The 21,974-nt window shown below is 41.3% G+C and overlaps 1 protein-coding gene across 3 annotated transcripts in view; it reads right to left on the reverse strand.

Annotated features, from left to right (window-relative positions):
• The window catches only part of ICA1 (islet cell autoantigen 1), a 146,939-nt gene that overhangs the window by 82,073 nt on the left and 42,892 nt on the right, over nt 1-21,974 (reverse strand). The window lies entirely within an intron of this gene.

Below are 21,974 nucleotides of genomic sequence, written 5' to 3' on the forward strand. Positions count from 1 at the left end.
AAAAAAAAAAAAAAAACAACCCACAAATAGTGTCACAGAGAAGAGAAACATCTAGGCACTCACTCTGTGGCGAGTCTTAAAACACCTCCTGTAGAAACCTGACTCTTTCCTGGATCAACATTTCCAGTCCCATGGCACAAATTTTCTAGTTGCTTCTCTTTACAGAAAGGTCAGTCTGAACCCTCGAAACTTCTAGGTGAGTGGGGGGACCCAATCCTGAACACCGTTCCAAGGAAAAACTGCATTTGGAGAGAGAACAACGTAAGGTGTGTAGAGAACGAGGCAGCCTCCTGACCTGATTCCCAGGAGGAGGATGGGGAATGGAAGGCTGCGATGTGCTTTCAAAAATAAGAACCATTCTCCGTATCACAAGGAATTCTCTACTAGTGTGTGACAGGCATATAAGGCACATAAACATGCTTGACAGTAAAATGAAAAAAATGCCATCACTAAAACAGAAGGAGAAAAAAAAAACCAATAACAGGCACTAAATGTGGTCACTAAGCACAGTCTCACGTAAAGCACATCCCCATCAGGTGGGCTGGATCCTGGCCCTGGAGGAAAGATGCATGTTTCCTTACAAGGCAGGGATGGCGCAGCTCGGTAAGGCTGATAGAGTAATTACATCTCTGGCTTACATGCTAAAGGCTTTCCATATCGCATCAGTAGAAAATGCAACTCCCATGAGGATAGATATCACTTAGATCTAAAGAGGACACAACAAGATCACCAATGGCTCCTATAACTAAAACTTTCAAACAAGTTTACCTCTTTACTGTTTTAAAATCTATAGAAAAAAAAAGGAAAGATGTTTCTAGCTTCCCTAGGACTCTTTCCGTATTAACAGTCAATTTCTTTGAGATTTCTATGACTAAATAGTACTACAACCTAGCCTGATCACAGAAACCGAACTGCTCCAGGTTTACAACAAGGGAGGTGGTCTAGCATGAATGCACAGGGTTGGCGAGTTCATGAAGAATACTGGGAGTCGGGCTCAGGGAGCAGGTTATCAGGATCCTTGAGGGGCGTCACGGCACAACAAAACCACCATTGGAGAAGATGTTTAGAGTGTGCGTGTGAGAGAGTGTGAGGCAAGGGTTGGGGGGACAGGAGGTGGGGAGGGAAAGAGAGAAAGAAAAAAAGAGGAAAAGACATGAGAGTGTAGGAAAGGACAAGGAGAGAGACTCACATGCCAGTTTGGAGATCTTTCATTTAACCCCCAGGTGACAGAAACCCAAGCCTGGGGTGGCTGTAATGCGAAGCAGGAGGAACGGGCCAATGCAAGAGGCGTTTTGAGGACTTCTCAGCAGGATATGACAACTGAGTGTAAAGGAGATGAAGGTGAGGGATGAGTCAGGTTTTGAGCTTGAGTTTGGGTGACTAGGAGCCTGGTGGAGCTGCCAGGGAAGTTACAAAAAAAAAATAAAGAAGAAGAAGAAGAAGACGAGGAAGAGGAGGAGAAAGAGGAGAAGAAGGAGGAAGAGGAGGAGGAGGAGGAGGAGACTTGTGTAGAAGACTTGTGTAGGAAGAAGACCAGAAATGGAGAGGGGACAGTGGAGAGTTATTTGAACATTGAGATAAGACCTATGGACTTCTAGGAGATCTGAATGGTTCCTAGAAGGTCTCATGTCTCTTAAATAAGAAATCAGCCTTCAAGAGAGGGACCTGGTGGGCAACACTGAAAACATGGAATGGAGGTTGTGAGAGTTCATCAGGTTCCTTGTAGAATCTGAGGGCACAGAACAGAGGATCTGATCAAAGAATTTGGTAGGAAGATTTTGAGGAGTGTCTTTGCAGTCAGGTAGAGAAGGAAAGGGTGCCCATTAGCGAAATAGAGGGAAGGGGAAAGGAAATTTACCAGAAGTAGAAGAGTAAAATTCTGAGGAATTGATCCTTTCTTCTCAATTTCTGGGACTTTGGGTGTAGCTCACTGCTCTGAAGATTTTCATGTACGTGTCTGCCTCTTTTCCGCAGCCTCTGGAAGCCTGTTCAGGGCGGACACCCCTCATTCTACTCTGTACCTTCAGCGTCTATCTGATGCACCTCCCCAGTGAAGGTCCAGATGCTGACAAAGCCGACAGTCAGGGACCCGGAGGAAGAAGGGCTCCCTGTGTGTAACGCTGCTCATGTTGGATGTGCTCAGTTACGTGGTCACACGAAAGCAGACAGTGAAGGACCTGCCAGTTCAGATCGACAAGTTCTGCTCTGGACTTCCTTTCCTCTGCCCTAATCTCCCCCTTTCCGTCCTTTATAAACCTTTCCACCTGGCCTTCTGTTATTCTAGTTGAAGGAAAAAAAACTTCTCTATCTCCTTATCTCTTCACTTCATCTTCACTTTAAGGGAGATGAAATACTTAGCTACAGATGTAGGCTATATGCCACCCAGAAAGGCAAAACGAGGGTATTGATAAGGCTGCTTCATAGAGTTGCTGAGAAGCCTAACAGAGTAATGTGTGTAAAACTTCTTGGCCTATGGTGACCTGGCCCACGGTGAGCACACAGTAAATGGTCACCATCATGCCTCTTAACAGTGGTGTCATGGATCACACTGCAACCCCAATGCTTAACACATGCCCTGGCTATTGCTCAAAAATGAATAGTTTAAGCCCACATACACATAAGCCTTCATCACCCCCACCCGAAGAAGCCTTCATTTCTTGGTGATTGCGAAACATGTATACACATCCCCCAAAAGTTCCTCCTAACTACAGGAGAAACTTTTTTATTCTATTTAATAAAAACAATGTACACTGATAATTAGAGCCGGAAATAGATATTCAGTATTCTGACAAAATGAAATGTTAGAAAACGGGAATGGAGAAGAAGCAATGTTAGAAATATTTTAATCCAACATGACTGTCCCTGACCCATACACTGTAGATAAAAATAAATTAGGAAAGCAGGCTGAACTAAAAATATTTCCTGGATATTTATTGAGTTAAAGCACAGTGCCATGTATCTGGAGGAGCTTATGTGTTCTTAAAGTTTTTGAGAGCCTCTAGCAGTATTGATGGAAAGAAAAATACATTCGAACAATTAAGAACAGTATATAAAAGCTCTCGCCTGATGGACCCATGATGAGGGTATACAGCACACCCCCAGGATGGAGGGCTCAAGTGCCTTCACTACAACTTGAACTTTATCTTAGACATATAATTTACCCAATATTTGTACCCTCGTATTAATCTGAATTAAAAAGTAAAATAAAAATAAATCAAAAAATAGAACTCAAAAGAAAGGTATATTAGAACAATTACATGCAAGTCTATTAGCCAACAAGTAAATTCCTAGAAGTTCTGGCTTTTAACCCAGGTTAGAGGAGACAGTGGCTGTTCAGTCAACAGGGAGGAAGTTCAGGGACAGAGAGACGTCCTTGGGGTGACACAAGCATGAGGAGAACAGAGGAGGAGCTGCATGTGCCCTGTGTGGGCTGACAGCATGGAGGGGTCCTGCTGGGGACCAAAGGGGTAAGACTGATAAGGCATCACAGAAAAGGAGCCAAAATAACGCTCGAATACAGGAAACTGGATGTAGTAGACTGTTGCTAACTACTGAAGACCATTTTATTCGTTTGTTTGGCATTTTGTTTTGTTTTGAGACAGGATGTCATTCTGTCTCCTGGGCTAGAGTGCAGTGGCTCATCACAACTCATTGCAACATCAAACTGCTGAGCTCAAGTGATCTGAGCAGCTGGGCCTACAGGCACTTACCACTATGTCTGGCTAGTTGTTCTATTTTTTGTAGAAATGTGGTCTGAAGACCATTTTAGATTCTTGAACATAATGAAAGACTTTCATGCAGATTTAAGACATAGTTATCAATATTAGTCGAGTTTGTGAGCTGGTGAGCTTGAGCCCATCTAGTATATGTCCAGCGAATCGTATATTTTCATAGGTTTTCATTTTTCTTCTACGTTCTCACTGTTTCTCAGGAAATCCACCTCTAGCTTACATTTCCTTTGTAACTGTAAGATATCTTTTGGATTAAAGTGAAGTGTTTCATGACTTGTCTACTTTGATCACTACTCCATTCTGTCAATATGTAAAAACCAATTTTTATTCACTCTAGTAGACAGTAAGTATAACAGACAGAAGCACAATTATACATTGAGACTACTTGTGTCCTCATCATGGAAACTTGGGGTAATATATTTTGGAAATGTGTCAACACGCTTTTATGTTTGCATGGCCATGCACCTGACCTTCTCTATTGCCAGCCTGGGGCATATCTCTGCCTGGGATGTGTGAGAGGCTGCACCTCTGGATTGTTGCAGGAAAAATACAAAGCGAAAGTAGTTTTCTTTAGTTTCTGACAGACCTAAACTGGGTTTTCAAGTCTGCAGCAAGACAATGACCTTGAAACTCAAGCTTTGCTGGGCAGTAAAGGACAATAACAGGTTACACATTATTATCTTCTACTTTAGCAGGCAGAGTCGATCATAGGCTCTTTCGTGGTGGTGGAGATCATGGAGTTACTGATGAGAGAAAGGAAGGGGAAAGGCCTGTGCACCCCTATGTGGCCTGGACCATCAGGAAGGGAAGAGGACAAGAAGACATGGGGCCCAACTCTGTCCCAGGGAGGAAGAGCACTGAGGGGAAAATGAAAGGCAGAAAGGGGTCTGCCCCACTACCTGCTTTTGAGGTGGAAAGGGGGTTTCTTCTCAGGTCTATTTCTGCTCCAAATGGCATTAGCTGCAAAAAAAGCAGAACAGTGCAGTTGATAAAGAAGGGCCAAGGTTAGATTCCAAGTATCTTGCAGAGGTTTAGGGATATGGTGAAGAGGAAATCCAGAGTCCTGAGCAAAGAAGAGGGAGGTGGTTGAGGGTGCTGGCCAGTGAGCTTCCCAGGAAATGGCACTGGGTTGGGGGCCAAACTGACATCCACAGTAAACTGAGTTGCCATTAGGGAGATTCATCAAGGGAAGGGGGCTGAGACCCCCAGAACACTGCTAGCTGAGAAAGAGACCAGGCACCACTCAGACACAGGCGTCAGGGGCACACCATGCAGGCCCAGACTGGTCTGGTTGCAGCAAGACAAGCAAGAAGCCAGAGGAGAGGGGGCGGCTCCAGGGACACCATGTACTTTGCCTACCCTGGGCACAGCCCAATGCCCTCCTGGGGAGGAGAAGCAAGGTGGATTTCTCAGAGAGCATCCAAAAAGCGGAAGCCAAATTTTGGACAAACTTAACATTAAACTGAAACAAGGAAAGCTATTTAACTGACAAATGTCAAGGACCCCATCACACATGCTCATGAAGAAGCCAGCTCAGTTTGGGAAATAAGAGGATGCATGTGATCTGAGTAAATTAAAAACTCCTTCTACATGGCCCTACCGCATTCTACCCCATCACACTGAGACAGTTACTTAACTTCTCTAAGCATCACACTTCTCATCTGTGAAGAAGACACATAGTCTCTTCCCTCTAGGGAATTGTAATGAGACCATTCATGTAAAATGCTTAAAACTACAGCTGGGACTTGACAAACTTTTAATAGTATATTTGCTAATTTTATTATCATTTCTACTATCACATTGAACCCGAAAGTTTCTTTTGTCTTGTTTGAGAATGACTAGACATTTGTCAAGCAATGTCAAAACAGTCTATTTCTGACATTCCTCATTTATGATATCACAGTCTCTAATGCAGTCCCACAAGCACAGAAACACCATTCTGGGGACAAATGAGAATCACTCTTTTTAGACCATCTTTGACTTTTTCTCAGCTTGGTAAACATCTTGGTATTCACTACAGTAATTATCTCAAAGCCAGGACAATGTTTCTTAAAATTAATATTAGCTGCACAAAAACCACAGAGTGAAAGGCATGGAGGTATTTACAGGAGCTGGTGGGAAAGCCTGCTCTGTCTCAGGCTGAGCTGCTCCCAAGAGGAGCGGACAAACCACATGAATGGGGAAGAGCACAGAGGGGGAGGATTTCTTTGTGACTCCGCAGGCATTTTTAACATGCATATCGGGAGACCACAATGCCAGACTGCTCCTGGAAAATTCCCTGTGAGTAACATGTATATACTGATTCTCAGAATTGTTTGCTGCTATTTAATTCTAGATATTAACTAATCTGGGCCCCCATGCCAGCTTTCAGTTTTCTGAGTCAACCTGGAGAACGCCAAAGTGGGGGTTCAGTTAAAATAGGAGAAAAGATTTAGTAAGGTTAATATGGATTGTATGATAGTTAAACAAAATAAGTAATATTTGAGTGTCTGTGGTCTACAAATCCCCAGGCTGTAGGGCTTAGGTAAACAAGTACCAGTAAGTACTAAAAGGTATGGTAATGCTTAATATAGTAGGGTTCCTGGGGAATCAAGTGGTTTAAGCAACTTTTTCATGTAATTCAAGCTTACTCTATACAAAAAAAAAAAAAAAAACAACAAAACTTGAAAAAACCGAAATCTTTGCAAATCAGATATCCCTTGTAAATATCTATTTTTTAAAATAGAGAGAAATTATCTTGTTTGATGGATCAGTCATCACTGAGTGCATTAACTATTTCATGGTAGGGCTCTGGAAAAAATTTCTCAAGGTGTGATCCTGACCCCAGCAAGGGAATTACCCAGGAGCGTATTATAAAGAAGATCCCTGGACCATACCCCAGGCCCTTTGAATCAAAATCCTTAGACGTGACCCAGTATTTGGTCTCAGAACAAGGTGGAACAGAAGGACCAAATGCTAAACACAGAAATGTCTCTCTGTTCAGAAGACAGAGAGACTGATGGATGGTTTGGTGAAAAGGAGAAAAAAAATCCAAATACCTCTTAAGGATGCTTTTAACATGAACTCCTAGGGTCAGTGAAAAAGGTCAGATGTGAACGGTGCTAGGAGATGTGGCTGCCATTTCAACATGAACCTGGTTCTTCTTGACCTTAGAAACATTTTCTTTCGCAGTAACCTAACATTACACACAGATCCATTTATTGATCATGAGGAGCTTGGGGCAGAAGAGATAGGAAAAGTACTGACGGTTCCGGCAAAAGACTTGGGTTCAAATCCCAGTCTTGCTTGTGTGGCTATGGGCAAGCCATTCAGACTCATGGTACCTCTGCAGTCTTGCTTGTCGAATGGTAAAATGAACTCATACCCTCCACGAACTGTTACATAGCTGTAGTGAGGTAATATGAAACAGCGTTGTAAACTGAAGAGCATTTTATCAATATTTAACTAGAACTAATCTGCAATCTGTACATATTTAAATAGCTGCTACATCTATCTATAAGGCATATTGTTAAGAAAAACTCTTGGCTGGGAAAAAATTCAAATATGTTAATTGTGTTACATAAATACATCTATCATATTGTTCACTATGGAGCTTAAATATCTGTTGTGCTTTTGTGCTAAGGAAACGATGTTATCTTTAAACAAAAAGTGAGAAGCATTTTGACTTTTGCCCAGTTCACATTTAACATCCTTTAAAAATATGTTCTTATTTCTGGATTAAAGGATAAGTGAGAAAGTTTATGAAATCTTCATTTTATTTTTAAGATTCTCTTTCTGAACATCAATTTCTTAAGGTCAACTTTACTTGCATGATTTATTAGCTGAAACTGCAGAATGGTGGAGAAAATGGGGACACCCAGGGCAGAAAGAAAAACAAGGCAGTCCATAAAGAATCCTAGATGCTTTGCCTAAAACCTAAAATACACTAAGGATAAGGCAGAAGGAGTCTACCTTATGAAACCTAACCATCGCCGGCTTCACATCACAACTTATAGTTTTAAAATGGAAGACACGCAAGAAAAAAAAAGGCCAAAGCTAGTTCTTTCAGTAGAGAACTAATTAAAAGCAGATGGAAGGCTGGATACTAAGTACCAATAAAAGCTTTAGCTGACATAGCTTCAGTTTACAAGTCACTGGCTTTTCCTGGCAGAGTTTGGGGAAGGAGGGTGAGGAATCATGGCATACCCATCCTGGATGAGGAAGACACGGAAATCTTTAAAATTAGAGACACTTTCAACATCTGATTCTAAAACACTTGGTTTGTGGTGGTCATGACAGAATTCCAGAGAAACTGGAGTATGCCCCAGACTCTGGAAACCTTGGGGGGAGCCACGTCCTATCCCTTCCCAGTCAGAGCAAACGTGCACACACAAAGACGTGTGCTCTAGAATCTGCAGGCACTTCAATTTCATTTTAAACTTGATGATCAGGAGGTCCTTATGAGAATATTAAAGAGTAAACTAGTAATACACAAACACTACGAAGCCAAAGGGATAATCATTTGACTTATGGTAGTTGATACTACTTTTCGAAAAATTTTAATGACAAAGTGGAGGTCACAGGAACATAAGCGCTGTCAGTCTAGTCTGCAGCACCTGGAGGGCAACCAGGGAAAAGGAACTGAGGAAACTGCTAGATACAGAGAAGAGAGTTGAGAGAGACACTGTGGGGAGCATTTTGTCTGAGCACAGTAAACAGCATAAATAAGAATGCCAAGAGGACCGTGAAGGCAGGATGAGTTAGGAAAGCCAGAGGTAGCTCTCCAGGTTAAGGAACCAAATGTCACCTGTAGGCTGCTGTACCCAACTCAAAGGCTGGGCCGGGGGCTGGAAAGGCTCACGGAGGCCATTCATTCCCTCCAAAATAGCTGCCTGCCCCTCCCCTTGCCCTCTTCACTCTTCTTTGGGAAAGGATTTTCTCTACATTCTCACTGATGCAACATACAGAATTATTCCTTCCAGGACAAAACTAAGTGTATGTGGGAAAAGTCAACTTTTTACTGTCTCACTTTTTTCTCCTTCCAGATAAGCACAACTGTTTATCATAGTTCCTCTAGAACAGTGAAAGCTTTTAAAAGAAACAGTCTCATCTTCTTTCCTGATTTCGGTGGTTTTCCCTCCGGCATGATTTCTGATCCCTTCATCCCTGAGTGACCTCACCTCCTCACATGGCTGTCCCTGTGGATGGCTTTCGAAAATGACTTCATCCTTCAACCTCCTCCATCCAGCTGTCCACATGACATCACCTTGGAGCTCAGCTTCCCATCTTTGCCCCTCAAGCCTGCCTCTTCTCTTCCCTTTGGTATTAAAAAAAATAAACAATAAAAAACCTTCTCCATTTCTGTCAACCTTAGAGAGGTTTTTGTCATCTTTCCTTCTGTCAAATCTTAACTGTTCTTACTCTAATCTCATTCATTCTCATTATCTTTAATACAAATTAGTTTAATGGGTCACACATGCACATGGAAAAAAATTTAAGAGACACATAAAGGCGTATGGTGAAACCTGAACTCACTCTTAGCTCTCTCATCTCCTCTTATCCCCCCAGTCTGGTTCCCTGACCTGGAAGCAACTGCTACTGCCAACTTCTCTCATATCTTTTCTCCTAAAATTTAAGATAAAAAAAAAAAAAAAAAAGGAAAGGGAGTTGGGCTTGATGGTGCATGCTTGTAATCCCAGCACCTAAGGATGCCGAGGTGGGAGAGTGGCTTGAAGCCAGGAGTTTGACACCAGCATGGGCAACATAGTGAGATCCCCATCTCTAAAAGAAAAAGAAAAATAGCCAGATCTGGTGGTGCAAGTCTGTGGTCCCAGCTGCTCAGGCTGAGCCAGAGGACTGCTTAGGGCCGGGAGTTTGAGGCTACAGTTAACCTTGGGGGGGGGGGAGGGTAGACTAAGACCCTGTCTCAATAAGAACAAACATCCCTCCCTAAAAAAAAGAAACAAAGAAAAAGAAAGGGAATAAGATCCTAAATGTTTTAGGATCCTACCCTGCTAGTTTTTTCTCTGCTTCCCTATTGGAGACACTTCTTCATTTATTTCACACACAAGAATGTGCAGACTTGTCTCGTATGGGTCCTCTCCTTCTATGTCTATGTTTTCTAAGTCTCTCTGCCTGGCCCTCTCTCAGAACACAGACTAATACCCATGAGTTATTTTTGTTTGTAAACCATGTACAGCCCCACTTCTTGAGGCCCAGGATGGAAATTATTAAAAAGAACAAAGCAGAAAAAAAATTCTCATCTCTCAATTTGTTTATGTAATTAATCTACTTTGAGAAATAGCCCTTATTTCAATCTCAGCAGACACCAGCAGAACCACAGTGAGGAATCAGCATCTAAATGACAATGGTTGTCTCCGAATCACAGCTGGGGAGAGAATTTAAAACGATGGATAGACAGATAGATGGGTGGTTGGATAGAAAGAACCAATCAACTGTGAAGTGTTACCAAGCCTGAAAATCATATTTCATTTGGTGGTAACAACAGAAGCCTGATTAATGCATGTGGGAATTTCATTTCAGAGTTGTACCAATGGGCTCTGAGGGCCTGTTTCTATTTAGGGCTCCCTAAGCCCACGTAAAATTGGCTTGATTGAGATTTTAGGGATCCTATCTATAAGTTTCATTGATCTTATTTAACGATTAAGTATAGGATAACTGCTGACGATAAAACAAATTTTTCACTTGGGATAATTTTATTATATTTAGAACTGATTCAAACATTTTATGTTGAAAGGGTAACACACACATTTTAAAGCTATTTTCTGTGTAAAGTTTTCCTTTTAGCAAAAGCTCATGAAAGCAGGCAAAGCCAAGCCACTCTTTGAGAGAACTGAGATGCAAGTGGCTGAGAATTGTATACACTTCAATGAAAAGAGTCCCTGCTGCCCAGGACATAAACGGGTAACACGCCAGCCTCCATTTTCTCATTTTCCTGTTAGGGTAGAATTATACCAGTTACCTGGAGAACAAGGAATCATCCAACATCTTTTTTGTTATTTTAAATCTCGGAACTATAAATGGGAAAATGCCAGTTTTCTACCCACTCTTTTTTTTGGTAGTTCACACACTAAAGTAGACTTAAGACTTGGGATGAAGCGGACTCTCAGTTTCATTGAGAGACAGGAAACCCAGGAGACCAGGACAGTCCACGACTCCATTACTGAGTTAATACTGCCTGCATAAATCTTGTAAGGAATCTTTTACTGAGGGTTAACAAAAATAATTCAATCATTTAAAAAAGTGCTATACAAAACCCTTATAAATATTCCTTGAGGACAAACTAGCACAGAACATAGTTGTTTTTTTTTTTTCTCCTAAAGCAATCGTGATTTAGATCTTTCTTTCTAAAATCTTAACTCTCCCTATCCAACTTATAAATCCCATTTTATGTAAAAGTGGCAATCTGGACAATCATTAAACCATTATTTTTGCTGTCAATGAAAAGTCTGGTTGTAAAGAAGAATGGATTTGAAGAAAATTCTTTCTGACTCTAATAAAAGTAACTTGTAGTACTATAAAGCCGGTATTCAGGAACTAGCAGATACAATGCTCCTATTTGAAATTAAGCAAAACCCACATTACATTTTATGTCTCTAAGTAAATCACTTTTTTTTGAAACACAAAAATAAATAGTAGGGAATTTCCAAAGCATAAATACTTCTAAATGAGAGTGCTAGGGCAATTTATTAGAGGTGCAATTGTCTTCTTGTAAACTAGAAGATGGTAAAAATTGCAACTAATTCATCACAATGAATAAGGGTATTAGCTGGGAAAGATGATGTGTGAACAGTTAACCAAAAGGAAGAGGGTAATCTAGAGGCATATGTAACCAGGATGGACTTAGACAAACTAGAGAGGCGAGAGACAGTGACTGGTAAATCACACAACTGGAACATGGTAATTTTCCACTGACCCAAAATCTAAAACGACCTCTTCTTCAGGAGCTATCAAAAGGAGACAGTCTGTGGCTGGGGGAGGGGGCTGTCACAGGCGCTGGGCATTTCTCTGACTCTGCAGCCAAAAGCACAATATGATGAAACATGGAAATGGGGAATGTGTCTGAGAGACTCTAGCTGCTGAGGTACTGAGAAACCCTTGTTAATTTACGGCAGCATTTTAACCTGGAACTTGATGGCTCCACTCAGTAAAATCTGTATGTTTTGCCTGTTGTCATCCATGAAATTCTAGAAACCAGGCTTGTATGTGACACTCAATACACATAAACCTTAGGAAAAAAAAAAGCCAGACCAATCTGGCAAAGGGAAAACTATCTTGGAACAGATCAGTTCACACTTAGATAATTCACTTTTGTCCAGAGACCACTCTGAAACTTGAGAGTTAGGCAAGCTTTTCCCTCAACCAATTAGTAAAATAACATATGCAAAGATGCAACACCTCTCAGGGGAGACAGTGCTCTTCCCATCCCACCCCACCCTTGAGAAAAATCTGTTTAGGCCAACACATCAGCTTTTACAGGATTACAAAATATGCTTATTTTTAAAAACAATATCGACATTTCTTCTTCTTATAGAATTTAAATAATGGAAATGACAAATTAGTCTGTGTGGATGACATTGTCTTCTAGGATATTAAAATCAAATGACTCCTTGCTTGTAAACCTGAAGTCTCATTTGTATTTGATGGCAGGATTATATTTCATTTAGTAATACACAAATTTGTAGGATGATAAACATAAAATATTATGTTTATTTTGCAACTGCATTGGTTCAATGATGTGTAAGACCCCGATATTGCCTTCAAGGAAGCTACAAGGTTATTTATTTACCTCTTCCTTCATTTGATAAATAAATCCTTCTTGAATACCTACAATGTGACAGGCTAAGGAATATGCACAAAGTGCAATGGGAACAATATAAAGGGTAACAGCAATGCTTTGGGGGGCCAGCCAAGGCTCCCCTGGGTAATGTGACCTTAAATGATGCCTCAGAGTTTTACAGGCACAAAGGAAGGAGAAGGGAATTTCCGGTGGGAGAAGCAGGGCCTACAAAGGTCAGGATATGGAAGAATGAGGTGAATGGCACAGATTTTAATGAGGCTGGAAACAACAGGGTGTGTATGTGTGTGTGGCAGCAGGAGGGAACAGAGGCGGGAGGGGCATCATTCCAGAGGGAAGCTGGGGTCAGAGGAGGCAGGTTAGAGCCGGCCTGTGGAGGGCCTAGAGGGCCAAACTGTTTGGACTTGTCAGTTGGCCAAGGTGGGGCCACAGAAAGTTATTACCCAAGAGAATGACACGATCAGCTTTGTGTTAGTGAACTAGGAAGAGGATGGAAGCCAAATACAATCCTCTAAATTGAGGAAGATCCTAGGTCAGGCAATAGCACTGGGGATGGGAGGAGGGAATCGACTCTACAGAGACTTTGGAAGTAGAATCATTAGAAACTAGCCACCTCCTGGACATGGAAAGTGAATAATGGCACCAGCTGAGGCTAAACCTCCGGCTTGGGGAACAGAACAAGATGTGACATAAATGAGCCTAAATTTCTTCTTATTTTGGGGATGTGTATAAATATATTTAACTTACTTTGCACAAAAATAACCTCAAACTTTTCAGGTTATAAACATGCCATGAATGTAGATTGGCTTAAATTTAAATACCCCTTACCAAGATGAAACTTGGCAGCTGGACCGTGCAAGCAGCAGCCAGTAGTAGCTTGTCACACATAGAGGCTCCTGCCTGCAAAACTGTCGGATAACCCAGAATGACAAACACCATTCCTCTATACTATGCTGATGGGTCAATCCAAGGCTGAGGCTACTCTCCCACTGCAAGACTCCACAGGTGATTTATTTAGAATATGTGTTTTGCTGGATGTTAATTTTTTTCCCTTGGAGATTCAGGAATAAATGTGGTAGCTATAAAAATCTTTATCTCAGAGCTTTTCCTTATCCCAGATGATAAATACTCTGGGCTTATCATCTCCATAACTCATGCCCATTAGCCTCACTGCCACCCACTGAGGGGTGCCACCCACTGAGGGGTACCTCCCACAGCTCTGTCCTGCAGGGAAGGCTTGGCATAGTGGCTTTGACAAGAAAATGGATCTTCTGAGTTGTGGCTTAGGTCCCACACAACTCTGAGCACCAGGGGCCCCTGTTGCTTTGTTCATGGTATTCCTTAAGAGACAGAGGAATGAAGAGTTTGCAGATTGAGCTCTGGAATTGTACTGTCTGGGACCATAGTCAAGTTCTTAACCCTGAGCCTTGGCATTTCCTCATCTATAAAATAGGCATGACATGTGGGTTGTCTACAAAGCAAAGATGTCAACTTGGGAATGTGAGACACCATGAGAGGCAGGCCATGGTGTGCAGGAACCCATCTGCCCAGGTTCCTGCTTGAGCTGGGAGGCCTGGGGCAAGTTCTTTACCTGCTATGCCTGATTCCTCATTTGCCAAATGGTGATAATAACTCTGCCCCCGTGATAGCCTTGTTAACAGGATTAAATGAGTTTATACTAGTAAAGACCTTGGAACAGTACCAAACACAAAGATTGCTGTATATGAATGTTTGCTTAGTAAAGAACTAAGCATTGTCTCTATCACATTACATATAATAAAGTTGAAGTTTCAGCCAAGTAGCTAGGGGGTATGAATGGACATCACTTCCCAGTTCAGGTTTTAACACAAATCTAGCTCTCCACGTAGGCAGGTCCAATGGAAAGTTACTCTATCTTCCTGCCAAGCTTTCCATGGTGCCATCCACTTCCCCTTCTATTGAGTCATGACATCTGGAGGTAATTCCGTGAAGATTAGGCAAAAAGAAGGAATAAGATCTGCAATCTCCTTTCTTTTATATATTATATATGTGTGTATATATATATATTTTTTTTTTTGAGACAGAGTCTCACTTTATCACCCTCGGTATAGAATCTTCTTTCTATCTCCACTGTGCAGTGAAATGTTTCTCTACCAAGAATATCTTAAAGGGTACACCTACCTGTACCCCATGTTTACTTTAGGAGAGCTTCCCAAAGATTTGCTGATTTGTATGATTTCTAAGCACTAGTCTAAAGGAGAGTAAGTATCCAATAAACGTTGTGTACACTGAATTCAAGCTTTAATTGTGTAACTTTGTGCCTTTTCTTCTTTTACTTTTGGGTGGGAAGAAAAATATCACAGTTCATTTTATTTCCCATTTGGTCCTAGTTTTCTCCACATTCTACAATGTCTGTGAAGTCTTAGTTGTAGGAGTAGACCTGTTTCATCTGGATTTTGGTTATATGGAGAGTATAAAAAAAATGGACTAGAGTATGAACTAAGGGAGATGTACTCTCATCAGCTGTGTTCCCCTGGTCCCATACATGCCCATTTTCTAATCTTTCTTTAAAACATGTAACAACATTAATTGTAATAGAAACTTAAGAGATAAAGTCTACTATTCTAAAAAATTCATATTTAAGAACCATATACATCTCTGTACTTGTGTGAACTTACTTGTTTGAGGGATCTATTCTACAGGGGAAAACAGGGAGCATACCAATTTCTTAACCTCAGTAGCAAAAGGGTTCCTCAAAAAGTTAAAAATAAAACTACCGTATGATCCAGCAATTCTTGGTATCTATCCAAAGCAAGGTCTCAAAGGGATATTTGCATACCCAACTTCTCAGCAGCATTATTTGTAAGAGTCAAGAAGTAAAAGCCACCCAAATGTCCAGCAGTGGACAAACAGATAAACAAAACATGGCAAATACATTGCAGGGGAATATTATGCAGCTTTAAAAAGGAAGGACATTCTGTTACATGCTACAGCATAGATAAAATTTGGGGACCTTACACTAAGTGAAATAAGCCAGTTACAAAAAGACAAATACAATTCCAGTTATATTAGATATTAAGTATCTACAGTAGTCAAATTCATGGAAATATTAAGTTGAAGGGTGGTTACCTAGGAATGGAGGTGAGAGTGCAGAGTTTCATTTTGGGGAGAAAAAGCGTTTTATTGATAGTACAACAACTTACTATACTCATCAGTACATTAGGGTATACTTTAAAATAACTAAAAGGGTAAAACTGGAATGTTCCTACCACAAAGAAATGGTGCGTGCCTGTGGTGGGATACCTCAATTATTCTGATTTGATTAATGCACATCGCATGTCCATATCAAAACATCACAGGTATCCTACAAATATATACAATTATATATTATTATATTATTAAACTATGCTAATTAAAAATTAAATAACAATTTTAAAAAGATGAAGAAGTTTTGGAGATCTATTCCATAATGATGTGAATATACATAATGCTTCTCAACTGGATACTTAGCATGGTTAAGATGGTAAATTTTATGTAATGTGGGTTTTTTTTTTTTCCCCTACAATTAAGAATGTTTAAAACAAAACCCAAGTTCTTAATCTCAAGATAAACTAGAGGTGCCTATAAAACAGCAGCCGGAAACATTGTTGCCTGGGCAGGGCCTGTCGCCTCTGCTGTTCTGCTCAGTTCACCAGGGTCTTGTGAAAGCAGCCATAGGCAGTAACTGAAGGTGAGCGCGGTCACGTTCCAAAAACTTTATCCACAAAAATAGGTGGCTGGCCCGTGGGCCACAGACTGTCCCTTGTAAAAGTATTAATAACTAAATAAGAGATAAATATTATCAGTTTGTACACACCAAAGTCTCCTCTATTGTGCATGAAACATTCTTATCGTTCCAGAGTCCAAGATTAGAGCACCAGCAGCAGGAGTAAGCAGGCTGGGCAAGCCCAGGACTGACTTGGTAAGTAGCAGCAAAACCACTACACTGACAACAGTCCATGTGAGCCCTACCCTCCTATCTATCCTTCTCTATAAGTGAGCTCAACGATTTTAGAGCTTAATGACTTAGAAAAAAAATAATAACAATGTAACAGCTGGAAAAGAGTTGGCGATCACTCTTAGTGGTTGAGAAAATCACCACAGGTTTGTTAGACTTAGCTGACCTGTCATAGCTGGTGTCGGCAAAAGGGCTGGGAACAGATGTGGAACCATCTTGATGCCCAGGTCATACCCCTTCCTCCTCTGTATCTCTAATCAGGAGCAGCAGCCCACGGGCCACCGGCTCTGTGTTACCTGCTTCATACATGTTATTCTAAAATGGTTTCGGCTTAACCATGACACCAAGGTTTGCTATTTACCAAGTTCAGTGGGGGAAATCATAAAGTCCTGAAGGCCTCGTCTCATCCAGCTCAGGTGCAAGTTCTTGTTCTATGGCACTGGGTATTCTAAAGAAGTAGTGACCCAAGGCTGGGCTTTGGCAGCTACCTTCAATCTACTTGAGGATCACAAAAAGCAGGCACCCGGGTCAAACAAACTGAAACAAACAATAAGCACACATCAAAAACCAACAAATAAAAATGGAGGGTTATGAAAGAGATACATTTAAGAGAGTATTAGCTTACACAAGGGATTGTCACCTCATAAAGCAACTGACTCCAGTGGTATAGAAGTCTAGAACTAGCAGAGGCAGAGGAGATAATGGAGTCAAGCCCAATCCTCCACTTTTATATACGATTTAAGACCCGAGGGTTAAGGTATTGCTTAGACACTTAACACTGGTCCACTACATGGATCCAAACTTGAAATGCTCCCCAATCCCTCAACACAATTCACTGAGGGGTCCCAGACCTACCTGAGGCAATGAATGAAGCAGAAACTGGTTTAAGCCAAGAGCTGGACTGCCCAGGCAGAAGGGAAAGGCCTTCAGCACAGAGCAGGGAAACGGCTGAGCAGTGACACTCCTGCATTACTTAGCGTCTCCAACTCTCATGGGATCCGCCCTCAATTGCTAAAAGAGCCTGACCTCTGACAGAGACCAATGATTTCAGCAGTAATTAATGATACTGTCAAATTAATTAACTCAAGTCTTTGTTCCCAAGAAAAAAAATCCTCTAATATCAATACTCCTATTTACCAGTCCTTGACCAAGGGTTACATAGACCCAAACCTTCACTGGGACACCACTGACTGATGCCCTAATAAGGTCCCACCTAGTAAACTGCCATTAATAAACCTTACCATAACATATTTTTTGATAATATGGTTAGTGGATTAACGGGTTTTCAAAGCTGAACACTATTTTAAATAGATAAAAGCCCGCAAATGCCAGCGTGCACGTGGTGGTATCAGTCACATTTACTGTACTACCTTTTCGACATCCTTTGAATTATGGTGATAAAACAGTAGACAAATGCTGGAGGATTTCATTAGCCACTTAACAAATGGCCCTCATTAAAACGCCGGTTTGTTCGTCCTTGTCTATAAGGAATCCAACTCCTATAAATGCCCACGTATACATTTCCATATTATCTCTTTAGGGGATTCAGAACTATTTTCTTACACCTAAGACAGCTTTTGTTCCATTTAGAATAATTATCCTCTATCCCATTTCTGACTTTAAGAAAAACAAGACACTTAATTGACCACAGGAGGACTCTCTCAAGGGCACCAGGCTGCAAAAGCTCTGCCCAAAGCTCCCAACTTCAGCTGATGTAATCTGCTACAAGAAGCTGACTTCTATTTTTAAATTATACCCCTTTACTCTGCCTTCAAAGTGTGCATATATCACACGTTGTAACTTTGCTCATAAAGGACCTTGTGGTCCAGGGGTGAATCATGCTGGCAGGAGGCATTTCCCTCACAGCCACATAGCCCTGCCCCTTCAAATTCATCCACCCTTTCTTATTGTGCCCTTGGTCGTGGGGAGAACAGCTCCGTGTGGCCAGGCTCACCAGGTATCTCATTCCTCACCATCATTTTGACAAGGAGCAGCTGACTAGCAGGGTCCTTCCTGCAAGCCAGGCTCAAGCTTTCCCACCTCTTAGCATTTCCATCTCCTGACACAGACACTTAATAAACGCTCTTACTGTTGATGTTGAGAGCCCTGTCATCAGGCCTGTGTGCTTCAAAGGGTGCCAGAAGGAAAACAGATTGCTTTGTTTAATTTTAAGTTTTTCATTCATCATTTCAGTCATGTTCACTGTGTGCTATTTAAAAGGTTTCTTGGCATTCTGAAGATGTTGTTAAAAAAAGTCTTGGTTGGAGGTGAAAATACACTTGAGCTTGCTATTTATTTGTTTATACCTTTTCGGCTTATTTCTGAAAACAATGAAGAATTCAGTAACTAATTAAACTGGTGGCACTACAGAGTTAGGTAGAGGTCTGAACAGTCCATTTCCTTCTGGTCCACTTCGCTCTTCTTCCTTCCATAGGGTTTCATCTGGGTTCATACCAAAGCCTCCCAGTGGTTCTCCCACCAGCAGGGCAGGGGCTCTTCCAATCCCTTTTCTGTTTTATAATCTGAAAGAACTACTGCCCCTCCTCTGCCCGACACTCTTCCATACCCCCAGCCGTGCCTCTGGGGAGAGTCTCTCCGGCTCTGGGCCTGCTTCCCTTTCCTGTCTCACAGTCTGGCACAAGCATCCCACACCCACCACACCTTCTGCGCTGTGGTTCTGAGTGCCCTGCTGCTTTCCCCGAAAGGCCTTGGGCTCAGTGGAGCACAGAAGTGCTCCCACCCTCTCCTCCCAGCTCCTTCCTATTTGTCCTTTGCATTTTGTTTGAATGTCACCTCCTCCAGGAAGCTCCTCCCAGGTGTTTCTGTGACACCATGTGCTACCTCAGACACAACTGTTCCCCAACCCCACTGCATTTACTTGCTGTGTCTCCAAATAAGGGCAGGAGACAAGATGGCAATAATCGTGTCTGTTTATCTACTACTTACTATATTTCTCTGGATGCTGCCTGGCTCAAGGCCTGACTTAAATATCATTTGTTGAAAGGACAAATGAACAAATAAATAAGGATTCCAAATAGGGGGACCACATTTGTAAGGAATGAATTAGAATCTTGTCTCCTCTGGAAAGTGAACTCAAACAATAGAATTTTTCATCCGTCGAAACGTGAAGGTGACAGCTAGTCCTGAGAAGACGGAAATCTCCAGCCTCCCAAGGAGCCACTCACAGCTAGATGGCTCTCTCAGATGACTCAGAAACACATTTAGGTAACACATTCCTGAGAGATAAATGGAGACTCTGTTTAAAACAGAATCCCACTGGGACAAAACACTAAGGCTTGCTCAAAGTTAAATTTCATGTCATAAACTCTGAGTGAACAGAAAACTCCACAATTTAAATTCATTCCAAAGAGGGCAGCAATCCATGAATTACAATGCTACTTCTCACCTGCAAACCCACATGTGTCAATTTCCCAAACATCATGAGGTCAGCTGCAAATGGTGGGAATGCCCTAGAGGTTTGAGAAACGTGGGCCTGGCACTCCAAACTTAGTACCTGGACTCTTGCCAGCCAATATGTGAGTGCTAACGCGGAGCCCAGCACCAGACTGGCCCTGGGGTTATGGCTATGAAGAGAACCACACTTGTGATGGATCCAGCCTAATCAAATATATGCTTGAACTTAGATGTCTTTAAAATAATATTCTAAGTACACCATGTACAGCTATTATAAATTAAATCAAGCACACATGAGATGGAGGAGTAAGACAGCTTCAGCAACTTCTGCAATGGCAAAGGTTTTTTTTTTAAACATTTTTTTCCCTAAAATCAACAGTTTGATGACATTAAAGAGTGGGTAATGTTTCAACATTCAAACCAAATGACGAAGGACTCAGTTTTTATTTCATCCTTACACAGTTAGTAACTGTTCCCCCAAAACAAAACAAAATAAACATAACTCCACCTGAAATTCTTCTGCCTTACAGAAAAATGGTATGTATTTTTATTATCTGGCATATAGGAGGTGCTTAATAAATGTTAATTGAATGAATAAATCACAACAGAAGCACCCCTGTTGTGCCTTATTGACAAGGCCTATAAAATGGCTTTGTCAATTCTAGGTATTTTCTCTTAGAGAAACAAATTAGGCATATTTTGCAGGATTATGACTCTCACTTACCTATCCAACCTTGGGCTAGTTACCTAACAAAGATATCATTTTCCTCATCTATAAAACAAAATCTGTGTCTTGGTGGTTGTGAGGCTTACAGGATGCAATAGCTACAAATAACCAGCATTATGTCCTGCAGACAATAGTGTTTTTCCTCCCTCCCTTCCTTCCTCTCTCTTTCACACCCTCTTTTTTTTTTTTTTTTTTGCAGTTTTTGGCCAGGGCTGGGCTTGAATCCACCACCCCTGGCATATGGGGCCAGTGCCCTACTCCTTTGAGCTACAGAGGACCTCTCACACACCCTCTTCATTCTATTCACCTCAACCTTCAAATAAAAGGCTGAAGACATACCAAATTACTGGCCTGATAAGAAAGTCAGAAAATTTCAGACATAGCCTAGACACACCAACTTCTACCTATCCACCCTCAAAACATTTTCTCATTTAAAAGATGAGTGAGTTCACTAGGTGATCTTTAATAGACTTTGCAGTCCTGATTTTCCATGACTTTGAAGGCTACCTTACTGAAAAGTTAGGTTCTGCTAACACACAAAGGAGATCTGTGATCAGAAATAAAATGGACCCTGATTTCTCTTCATAGGGGAGGATTCTAAATTACAAACCAAGACAAAAACTTGACTTTTAAAGAAATTTATTGTTTTTTTCCTTTAAAAATTTTTTTTTCAGATTAATGTGAGGGTAGAATTAGGTTACCATGCCTGCATTTGTTAGGTAAGGTCCCTGTGGTAGCTGTGCCCCTCTCCCAGGAGGTGTGCCCACTAGGTGAGAGCACATCAATCCCCCTTCCTCCTCCCCCTCCCTCCAACTTGAATTGAATTGAGTTTTTCTTTTGTGTGGGGGTGTATTAGTTTACCTACTAGCTTCCTATTAGTATTGAGTACACTGGACACTTGTTTTTCCATTCAGTGATGCTTTACTAAAACTTTTAAAGGTATTTGTATCAATTTAATACCCAGCTCAAGAACCAGTGACCAGCCATGCTCTTAAGTAACAGAAGGTCCCTCTTCCACACATACAGCCTCCAACACACAAGGGAGGCTTCCCATTCGCAGCTCTGAAATAATGCACTTAGAAATCCAGAAATTTTAAGCAATATCAATAATTACAAATGGCTCACTTGAAATGAGTAAAACAGTTGACATAATATTATGTCAAGCCTAACATTTGGCTGTTTCTTTTTTTCCTTCACACTCTGAAATATATCCAGTCAGCCAAACAAAGAACTACCAAGCTTGTACAAAGAAAAAATTGCTCTATGTTTTCATAAATACTCAGTGCCAGACTGCCATCTAGTGGTAGGAGGTATCCTTGTATGACCAAA

This window comes from Otolemur garnettii, unplaced genomic scaffold (assembly GCF_000181295.1).
Source record: "Otolemur garnettii isolate 467f Iridium unplaced genomic scaffold, OtoGar3 scaffold00005, whole genome shotgun sequence".
NCBI classification, from domain to species: Eukaryota; Metazoa; Chordata; class Mammalia; order Primates; family Galagidae; genus Otolemur; species Otolemur garnettii.